A 10,329-nucleotide genomic window follows, 5' to 3' on the forward strand; every position below is an offset into this window, starting at 1 on the left:
AATAACCTCTCAGCATATTGTAAAGATTAAATGAAATAATGCACGAGAAGGCCTTCATCCTTTGTGTGTTTTGAGGAAGTACTCACAATTGTTAGTTCATACCAGCTCTTCCTTTTTCTCCATTCATTAGTAGAAATTCACAGAATTGAATGAAATTGCAGATGTTTGCTATACATATAGTAATTTTAAAAACTACATTTAAACAGAACATAATAAGATACTTAAAACAGATCTGTGGTTTCTTCAAAGGGGGCCCTTTTCTGAAATTTTTACTTTGAGGCCCAGAGGTTAAGGTTAAGACCCTGTTTATAATAATAAGTTCTTAATCAAGTGTAATGTACCTAAGCATAGTAATCTCTTCTCCACAGTGCAGCCAGAAGCTGGAATAATTTTTCTAATGTGCACATCTGATGGGGCCATCCCCCTGCTCCTCCCACTGGCTCTTTAAGCTGATTTACCAGGCCCTTTGGACTTGGGTGCTTCTTCCCTCTCAAGGATATCACTCCCACTCTCCCCCCGCCCCATGCCAGACACAGTGCTCTGCACAAGGTGGCTAAACAAGGACAGTGTGTTGAATGAATACATAAATGAATGGATCAACAAAGTGGTTACATATTCTATACCTTTTGTCAAACTATAGAATTCAACAGATGGTCTTCTGTTAAAGGTAATTCCCCCCCCCAACATGGTAATTTTTTATTTTGTCTCGTGTTATGTATCTCGTGTATTTTTTGGGGGCAAAGTTCTTCAGTTGTAGCAAATGGTTAGTTTTAAATGGAAATCAGTTACATTAACATGTGCATATGTATTATATATGTAAGAATAGTAAGAGTGGAGAGAGAGAAGTGCCTAGTTTCCCTGTTTTCATGAAAAACTTTCAACTCTTCAAAACAGTGGAAAAGAAATAGGCTGAAAAATGAAATTCTTTAACCACAAGTTAAATTTTCCTTTTATCTTGGAATTTCTTACATGGAAAAGTTTTCCAGAGGAGGGATACAGACAGTAAATGTGCTATTTAACTAAATTATGTGCTTGGTTAGAGGAAACTGAGTGCTGTGAAGAAAGAAAAAAAATAAAGCAGGTGAGATGGTATCTGAAGTCTGGGGGTAGAGGGAAGACATGATATATTTAGGTCAGGGTAGAACCCATGGTAGGATTGCCAGTTTTAGAAAACAAAAACAAAAAACAGGATGTCCAATTGGATGCAAATTTGAGATAAACGATGAATAATTTTTAAAATATACATGTGTCCCATTCAGTATTTGGGACAGACTTAAACTAAGATGCTATTCATTGCTTATCTGAAATTCAAATTTTACTTGTACCTTATAGTTTTTCTGGCACACATATCCCCTCCAGTCCTACCCCCACATTAAGAGTGAGATTTGAGCAAAGATCTGAAGGGGATGTGAGACAGCAGTCTAGGGGAAGAGTGTACCATGCCGAGAGGTGGGAGTATGGCAGGTGCATTCCCAGCAGCAAGAGGCTGAGGAGTAATGAGGAGATGAGAAAGAAGGGGCCAGGCAGAACATGGAGGGCTTGTAGGCCTTTGGACAGATTTTGTTACCTCTCTTGAGTGAACTATGTAAAGATCCACGTCAGCAAAGAAGGGACATGAACTGACTTCTTATTTCTCTCTCTCTCCTCTCTCTCGTTTTTAGATGTTTATTTATTTTGAGAGACAGAGAGTGTGAGCGTGGGAGGGGTAGAGAGAGAATCCCAAGCAGGCTCTACGCCATCAACACAGAGCCCATGTGGGACTCAAACCCACAAACTGTGAGATCATGACATTAGCCAAAATCAAGAGTATGACGCTTAGCCAACTGAGCCCCCCAGGCACCCTGACTTATGACTTATTATTTTAAAGGATTACTCTGGCTGCTGTGTTGAAAATAGAGAACAGAGGGACAAGAGCAGAAGCAGGGAGACCCCAGGAGGATTTTGCAGTAATCTAGGAGAATACTACAATGGTGGCTTAAACTGAGGTGATAGGAAGTAGTAAAGAGAAATCGTTGGATTTTGAATATCTTTTGAAGAGACAACAGAATTTCCTAACAAACCGAATATTTGAAAGATAGGAGTTAAAGGATGAAAGGTAGTTTTCTTTTATTTTAATTTTTTTTTAACATTTATTTTATTTTTGAGAGACAGTGGTAGGGGAGGAGCAGAGAGGAGACACAATCCCAAGCAGGTTCCAGGCTCTGAGCTGTCAGCACAGGGCCAGATGCAGGGCTGGGACTCACCACCTTGTGAGATCATGACCTGAGCCACCCAGGCACCCCGGAAAGGTAGGTTTCAGTCTGAGGGCCTGAAAAGAAGGGAGCTGCTATCCACTGAGATTGGAAAGATAGAAGTAGAGCAGGCCAGAGGACAGTATCAGGAGTCTACTTTAGGAAGTGGTAAGTTTGATAAAACTCAAGACATCTGAGCAGTGACTTCAAGTGGACCACTGGATATAGAAATGTGGTCAGGAGAGGAGATAAATATTTTGTGCACTCCACAATCTCCATTTAGATCAACATTCCCAAAGAGAAATGGCTTGTCACAGTCCTTTTTGGGAAATTTTTGCTCCTTCTAGTTTTAGTGAGAAAATACCTTTCTTTAAGCCTGTTGCTTTGTTTGGTTCCCTATCACCTGTCACTTTTCAAAGATTGAGGTAAGAGTGACAGATTTAAAATATTTCTTCATTTTTTAATTCTAACGAAATTCAGGAAAGTAAGAAGAATTATTTTTCCTACACAAGTTCCCTTTTAAGGTCCCTTCTAGTGAGATTTTTCTCAAGTTTGTCATTGAGGGTCTCATTCTGGGTAATCTTATTCTTTCTTTCTGTCTTTTTTTTTTTTTTTCTTTGTAAACTCATTTGTTTTAAGTTTGACTTTGGCTCTTTCAGAATCAGGGTATAAATAGAATTTAAAGTCACACAAGTGTCCAGGCTTGTTGGATTTTCAGTTTATATGAAATATGTGGCAGTTTTGTGGCAGGAGAGGTGATAGGAACATTTGAAAAAAGGAACATACATCTAAGAGCCTTAGATTTCAGGGACCTAACAACTGGGTCTGGGTTGGAGAAGATAAGATCTAGAAGATGTTATAATGTACTCACAAGAGAGATTCTAACTTTTTAAACAGTTTTTAAAATAGGTTTTTACAGCATCAAATAATTTTAAGTTACCTGAGAGTTTGTTAAATAGCTCCAAAAGCATTGAATTCGGAATGAAGTAATTTGGTTTTAATCCTGATTATTTAACTACTTAGCTGTGAAGTCTTTGGGCAAATCTTTTAACTTTTGACATGTCCCAGTTCTCACATTTAAAAAATGAGGATTCAGTGCAGCTGTTTACCCCTTCTTAGAGTAAGAATGAGATATAATTCAGATTAACATATGAGAAAGCACTTTGAAAGCATAAAGTACTCTACAAATTCAAGGGATTATTTCCCTATTGTCACCAGTATTATTTAATCCAAGAAGAATTTCTCCTAATCATCAACACAAAACATTAAATTTGACTATTGGCAAAATATAAAACAGTCAGGGATGTACTTGTGTTTCTTGAAAGAAGATAGTGTTCTTTCAGTAATGGTATTTCATTGAAATGAGCACGAGTTTGAATATTGAGTGATGACTAATTTCTATTATATTTCCCATTTGAAATTTCAGATTTGTAGTTATTTTGCTGAGAGCCAGGAATCATCAGAAGACTTTTATTGGGGGAATAGGCACCTCCCAACATTGATTTTGTCTCCCAGTAGCAGATAGCTAGTGTAGTCAGATGGAAACATTAGAAACAAATTAGTCAATCAATTTATTAACACAGAGATTTAAATTTCACATCTGTTTCACTGTCTGCATATTCCTGAGCTATGCACAATACTTGTCCTCTATTTGGTTTGTTTGTATTTGTTTTTTCAGTTAAAAGGAGAAAACATTTGGCATGTGGGTGCTCAATATTTTTAATTGAACTAAGGTAGTCTAAGCCAGGTATGGAAATGTAATTCCCCTTGCCAGTGATTGGTTTAGGAAGGCACATGTAATACAGTTCTGGCCAATGAGATGTAAGAGGATGTCTCATAAGAAAAGAGACACCTGGAAGAAATGCTGACATTGTCCCACATTGCTGCTTCTGCTGTCCTATAGCAGAAGATGTGACACTTGGAAGTGTGGCAGCCATCTTGCCATCATGAAAGCTTGGAGGTGATAACAGAAAGATGGGAAAAATCTGGGTCTTCAGTGACAGTTACTGAACTAGTGAATTAACCAGCCTTGGACTTTTTTTTATGTGTGATAATAAACCCTCTTATTGTTCAAGCCAGTTAAGTAGAAGTTTTCTGTAATTTGTATACAAAAGTAGCATAGTGGATACACAAACTCTAATAGCTTGTTTATTAGCTTTTCTGGTTATTTTCATTCATACATTCTCTTGATTATGTTAGTTGTGCTTCTTGGGCATTTCCAGTTGTTCCTGGTTTTGTTGAAAAGGAGCGACGGGCTGTTGTCACTGCTGTGGATAAGGGCATACACTGGTTAAGGCTTGAGGGCAGATTCCATCTGTTTTATGTATCAACATATACCCAGCCCCATTATAGTACTTATTATTCAATAGATTTTAAATGAATAAATAAATTTTCCATAATTCTTTTTTTGTTGTGGTTTTTACCATGATGGTACATTGGACTGATAGTTTCAGGCAACAGACTAAGGTTAACAGAATGCCCTTTCAATTCCCTTTTTCTAACTTTACCTTATAAAGGCAAATAAAGGTCAGAGACCAGAACTTTTCAAGCATCAGTCATATTTTTTTCTCCAGATTTGTTAATTGGCATGAGAGTTCATCTATGCTTGTCTTTCTATTGAGATCAGAATTCCAAGAGCAAGGAAAAAAGAAAAAGGCAGTGAATAGCAGCTATTTAATAGGCAGGCTGCCACATGAAGGCTAAAGTTCTTTAGCAATAGTGAATTTCAAAGCATACTTCCCATGCTATTAAGCCCTAAATGTTTAAATCAGCTGAGATACAGGAAAGAAACAGAATTATCACAGTTAAAAATGAACATACGTTTTATGCTTGGTTATACTTTTCCACCTACCACTAGGTATATATCTAGCTCTGTCAGTAAGATTTTTATTTATAAGTAATTTGCCTCCTTTTTTTTAAATTTTATTTTTTATTTTTTAAAAATTTACATCCAAATTAGTTAGCATATAGTGAAACAATGATTTCAGGAGTAGATTCCTTAATGCCCCTTACCCATTTAGCCTATCCCACCCCCTCCCACAACATCCCTTTTTCAAAATAACATTCTAGTAAATCTCTGGGGTGGCTTGTTTTCCAAGGTTGGAAGCTATGTGCATGGAAAACCTACCAATCCAGAGTCTGCCTCGCATAGTTCAGGGTACCATGCAAGAAATAAAAAGAGTAGAAACAATTTTAGGTGTCCCTCATGAGGTCCCTCAAATGAAGGACATGATTTAGTTTATTTATACATTTGAAATGTTAAACAGCAGTTAAAATAGATAAAGCATAGCTATAAAGATCAATGTGGTAAAACTCAAAACCAATGTTCAGTGAAAAGTAACGAGTACCAAGCATGATACGATTAATGTTAATATATTAAAAAAATAGTAAAAAAATGCAAAGGAATGATTCATAGGAACTTTAGGATATAGGTTCCCTCTGAGGAGAGACAGAGAGGGGTGGGGAGGGAGGAGGAAAGGGAGGGAGGAGCAACTGGGTTTTGCTATATCTGTACTTGGTCTTTTCCTTTAAAAATAAAAACTTGAAATATATATGGCAAGTGTTAACATCTATTAACAGTTGTCTGATATATTGTTGTCTGTACTCTTGTATGTTTGAAATAGTTCATACTTTTATTTTTATTTATTTATTTTTAAAGAGAGCAAGCAGGAGAGGGGCAGAGAGAGAGAGATTGAGAATCTCAAGCGGGCTCCACACCCAGCACAGAGCCCAACTCAGGGCCCAATCCCACATCCGCCATGAAATCATGACCTGAGCTCAACCGATTGAGGCACCCAGGTGTCCTAATAGTTCACACTTTTAAGAAACTAATTTCACATGGCAAAATCTGTTATTAACCCCGTTTGATAATCTAAAGTTATATCAGTATTCAAGCTTTTAATTTTGAGATAACTTGGAAAAAATTTGTATTCTATTTCATAATAGTGTAGAAAAAGGTCATCCTAGAAAGGCCATTTAAAGACTATGAAAATAGTCTAAATGGACTAAAGAAAATAGTAGTCATGGTAATAAATTCCTCAGTTTTGTGCTTACCAAAAGCTGCAAGTTATAAGAGGCAAGTAAGAACATTTGAAGCATTTTGTCCTACAAGGATGGTTCGTTTTTGAAACGATCCCAACTTTTTACACAGGGAAAGCAGTTTGCCAGCTACTTAAATTTTTACTTTCTTAAAAAGCAGAAGCATGTGAACATTTTGTAATCCAGGGATTTTTCTCACATTTTTATTCATTCCTTTTGACTAAAGTTTCCTAGAGGAAGTGTGTAGGGAGATGACTTCACATGTCAATTTAAATTTCTTAGAACCATTTTTAAAAATTAAATATTTGAAAGTAATTTTGGCTTGCTTATGTATATGATTTTTTTTACTTTGGTATTGTTATAAAAAATTAATATTAGGCATATGTGAATTTTACAAAGATCTTCAGATTTTAAAACTGCATCTTAACTTTTAATATACCAGGAAAAATAGTCATTGCCATTTACCGTCTGGGTCCAGTGAATCTTTAAAATAAAATAATTATAATATGTATTTAAGTCATTTTATTAATAATTTATGAAGTATAAAGGGGTAGTTCAATTAGAAACTTTAATAAGAATTTAAGCATGATAAACACAATTTTTATTCCATATATTTTGGCTTTGAAGATGTATACACACACACACACACACATATTTTAAAGGTAGATAGATATATGTCAGTTGAATGTGACCACCTGCTCATCACTTGCCAGGCACGAACCTGGAACATATCCATCTTGTAAATAGTAACTCTAGATTTCAAATACAGTTCTATTAGGTTCTAGTTTATCATTACTTATGGTTCTTTTGCACTTGTATCGTGAAAATACAAAACTTAAAAAAAAACTTTGATGATATGATTTTATTGAAGGATGGCAATTATTGGAAAACATTTAAAATTTTTTTAGATTTATAAGCATCAATTAGAATGAACAGTCCAGTAATTTTTTCATTTCCACATCGTTTATATCCTTTCAATTACCTTTGTATATACAAAAATGCTGTCTTCAGCACTTTACAACTTAGGAACTATATCAAGTAAATTTTGGTGAATAAACATCATAAAAAGTGAAAAAATACAACCACACCACCCATTTAGCAAAATTAGATGGTCCAGGTCCTTATAAAATTTGCATGATGACTATTGAATAAGTGGATGAAAATACCTGATATTCTAATTGTGCTTAGAAATATATGGTTCACTCATTCATTCTTGAGTTTGAGAAAACAGACTTTGAATACACAGTCTGAAGACTCATGATCTGAGATTTTGCTTACGTGGTCAATTTCATCAACATCATTAGGATCCAGAGCACTGCCCTGTCTCTTTGCATTTACCTTCTGATTCCTTTAATAATTGTGGAAATTCTGTTAATTTCCTTCTACTTGTCATTATAGTAAAAACAAAGAAATCTAAACTATTAACTGTAATCATCATTGAAAGCCTTAAAAAAAAACTCTAAAGATGGTGTCTCTCTAGACCCTTATATCTTCTTAAAAGATAATGCAATACTTTGGGCAATGTTATGTGAAAACAGAAGGATCCTCACTTATTTTACTGTTATATATACTATTACATTCTTCTAGGTGTTTCCATCATCATTCCATTTCCTTACTATTTTAGTCTTTTAAAGCACAGTTGCAAATAGTTGCTTAGTAATAATTAAATAGTTGCTGGGATGATGAAATAAAATATTTCAAAAGATGTAGGAAAAATTAAATCAGAGATCCCATAATGTATCTTAGAGTTATAGAAGGGTCCAGTGGACCTCTATGGGAATTGAAAAATATGAGTTTTATTCTATTTTTAAAAAGTAAATTTTCTTTTTATCCCTTGGAGAATATTAAAAGACTAAAAGTCATGAAATATCAATCTTTATAAAGTTAGCACTGCTCAAAAAAGAAACCCAAAGCTAAAATTTTGTTTAATGGACTCATGTGATATCTCTAGGGTTAAAAGATCATAAAACATTTTCAGATAAAGTCATGGGGGAGAAAAGTATTTCTTAGAGAACTAAAAACTTTGTAAAGGCCAAATGTTCCATCAATCTAGATCACAGGGGCAGAGTTTTGGCCTATGCTTTCTTTGGTGGAAGTGCCACTTATTCCCCCAAAGGGCTAGGTCATGTGGCTTTTTTTGTTCTTGAATATCCTCTCAGGCCACAGATAATTGGTCCAGGGGTAGACAGTTTTGAATACAAATTACTCCTTTTTCATATTTTGAATTGTAATAAACACGGGACACTGGGCCAAAGAGATAGGTGAGAGCTAGCAGCACACAGACCCCAAAGTCTTACACAAAACTAAATTGCAAAGAAGGAGAAAAGAAGACATTTTCAGAGAAGTCAAGCTATAAGCAGAACGGGGCATATATTCAGAATCCAGACGACATGGCTCAGTGTGACAGAGTGACAAAACCTGGCTGAACTTCCTGCAATTTGAATTACATTATTTTTAATGTTTATTTATTTTTGAGAGAGACAGAGACAGAATGTGAGTGGGTTAGGGGCAGAGAGAGAGGGAGACACAGAATCCAAAGCAGGCTCCAGGCCCTGAGCTGTCAGCACAGAGCCTGACACGGGGCTCGAACTCACAAACTGTGAGATCATGACCTGAGCCCGAAGTCGGATGCTCAACCAACTGAGCCACCCAGGCGCCCTGAATTACATTCTTTTATTTTCTTTTTTGAAAATTTTATTGGGGGGGGTGGTATGGGGCAGAGAGAGAATCCCAGGAAGGCTCCATGTGGAGCCCTATAAAGGGGCTCAAACTCATGAATTATGAGATCATGACCTGAGCAGAAATCAAGAGTCGGGTGCTTAACCAACTGAGCCATCAGGCACCCCTGAATTATATTCTTTATAACAACCTTTATGTAAGTTAGAGTTGGGTTTCTGTTTCTTGAAAACAACAAATCCCTAAAACAGAAATTAGTGCCAGCAATGGGATTGCAAGTCACAGACTCTGAGTGAAAATGAAGAACTAGCTGTGGAGTCAAGGCAGAGGGATAAAGGCAGGAGTGACAGAAAGGATTCCTTATGCCATGGAAAACTGGGTAGTATGGAGGTAAGAGCTGGCAAAATAGCTAAACAACTGTCTAAAATTTCTTGGGACCCAAACCACATGTCACTAAAGGCCAAGCTTTGATTTAAAAGTTGTCAAATGTCAAAATGTAGGATTAATTCCCTATGGACATGATTAAAATGCAGTGGCAAAAAGTTTTCTATACCCGGTTGGCTAAAAGCAGATAGGGAAAAGCAGAAATTTCGTATCTGTTTCATAAAGGTAAACCTTTTCTAATGAGATTGTTGAAGACGAGGTCCAGATACCATTCATGAATTTGGAAAAGCTCAGGGCTCAGGAGCCTAGCAATTGAAAGGCTATCCAGTAGTAGCTGGAAACCCAGCCCTTTTCCTCAGGATAAACATATTGATTACTATCACCCCTGCTAGCTCCCAACCCTTAGTAAATCACTTCCTTAGACTGGAGGGGAGGGATTTTTAGGGGTAGACTAAGGTGGAAGTGCTTCCTGTTTTGCAAAACCTTTTCCACTTTTCCTCCTTTATTCTCTTGAGGACCGGGCCATTAAGAACAATGGGTCTAAGAGGAGCCAAACTAACAAAAATCCTGAGGAAATGGTCATTAGGTAGCCTGGTAATTAAAGAAGCAAACTTACCCACACAGAAATTCCTAGCATTGACTTTCAGTCAAGGATGTACTCAAGAAAGACAGTGACTGAAAACTCTCTAAAATTCTGGGGTAGTTATCATCAGAACCTTAGTCTTGAATAAGTACCTATGCCAACTCAAATCAACATGGTGTTTAGTCCTGGTCTCTTTTGGAGGCTTGAACTCAAGTAGAAAGGATGCTGGCACCCGACAACACTTACTAAAGTGGAGAGAGGAGGCCTGAAGGGGACAATGGTAAAAGGAAATCCTTCTAGTGGACAGATCCTAGGACTGTTAGGCATGATTTGGGAACTTATTCTGTCAAGAGGGTCAAGAAACAGACTCAAGACATTTATTTCGGGGCAGACTAGTGACCAGTATGTGATCCTGTT

Source organism: Prionailurus viverrinus, chromosome B3, assembly GCF_022837055.1.
Source record: "Prionailurus viverrinus isolate Anna chromosome B3, UM_Priviv_1.0, whole genome shotgun sequence".
NCBI lineage: Eukaryota > Metazoa > Chordata > Mammalia > Carnivora > Felidae > Prionailurus > Prionailurus viverrinus.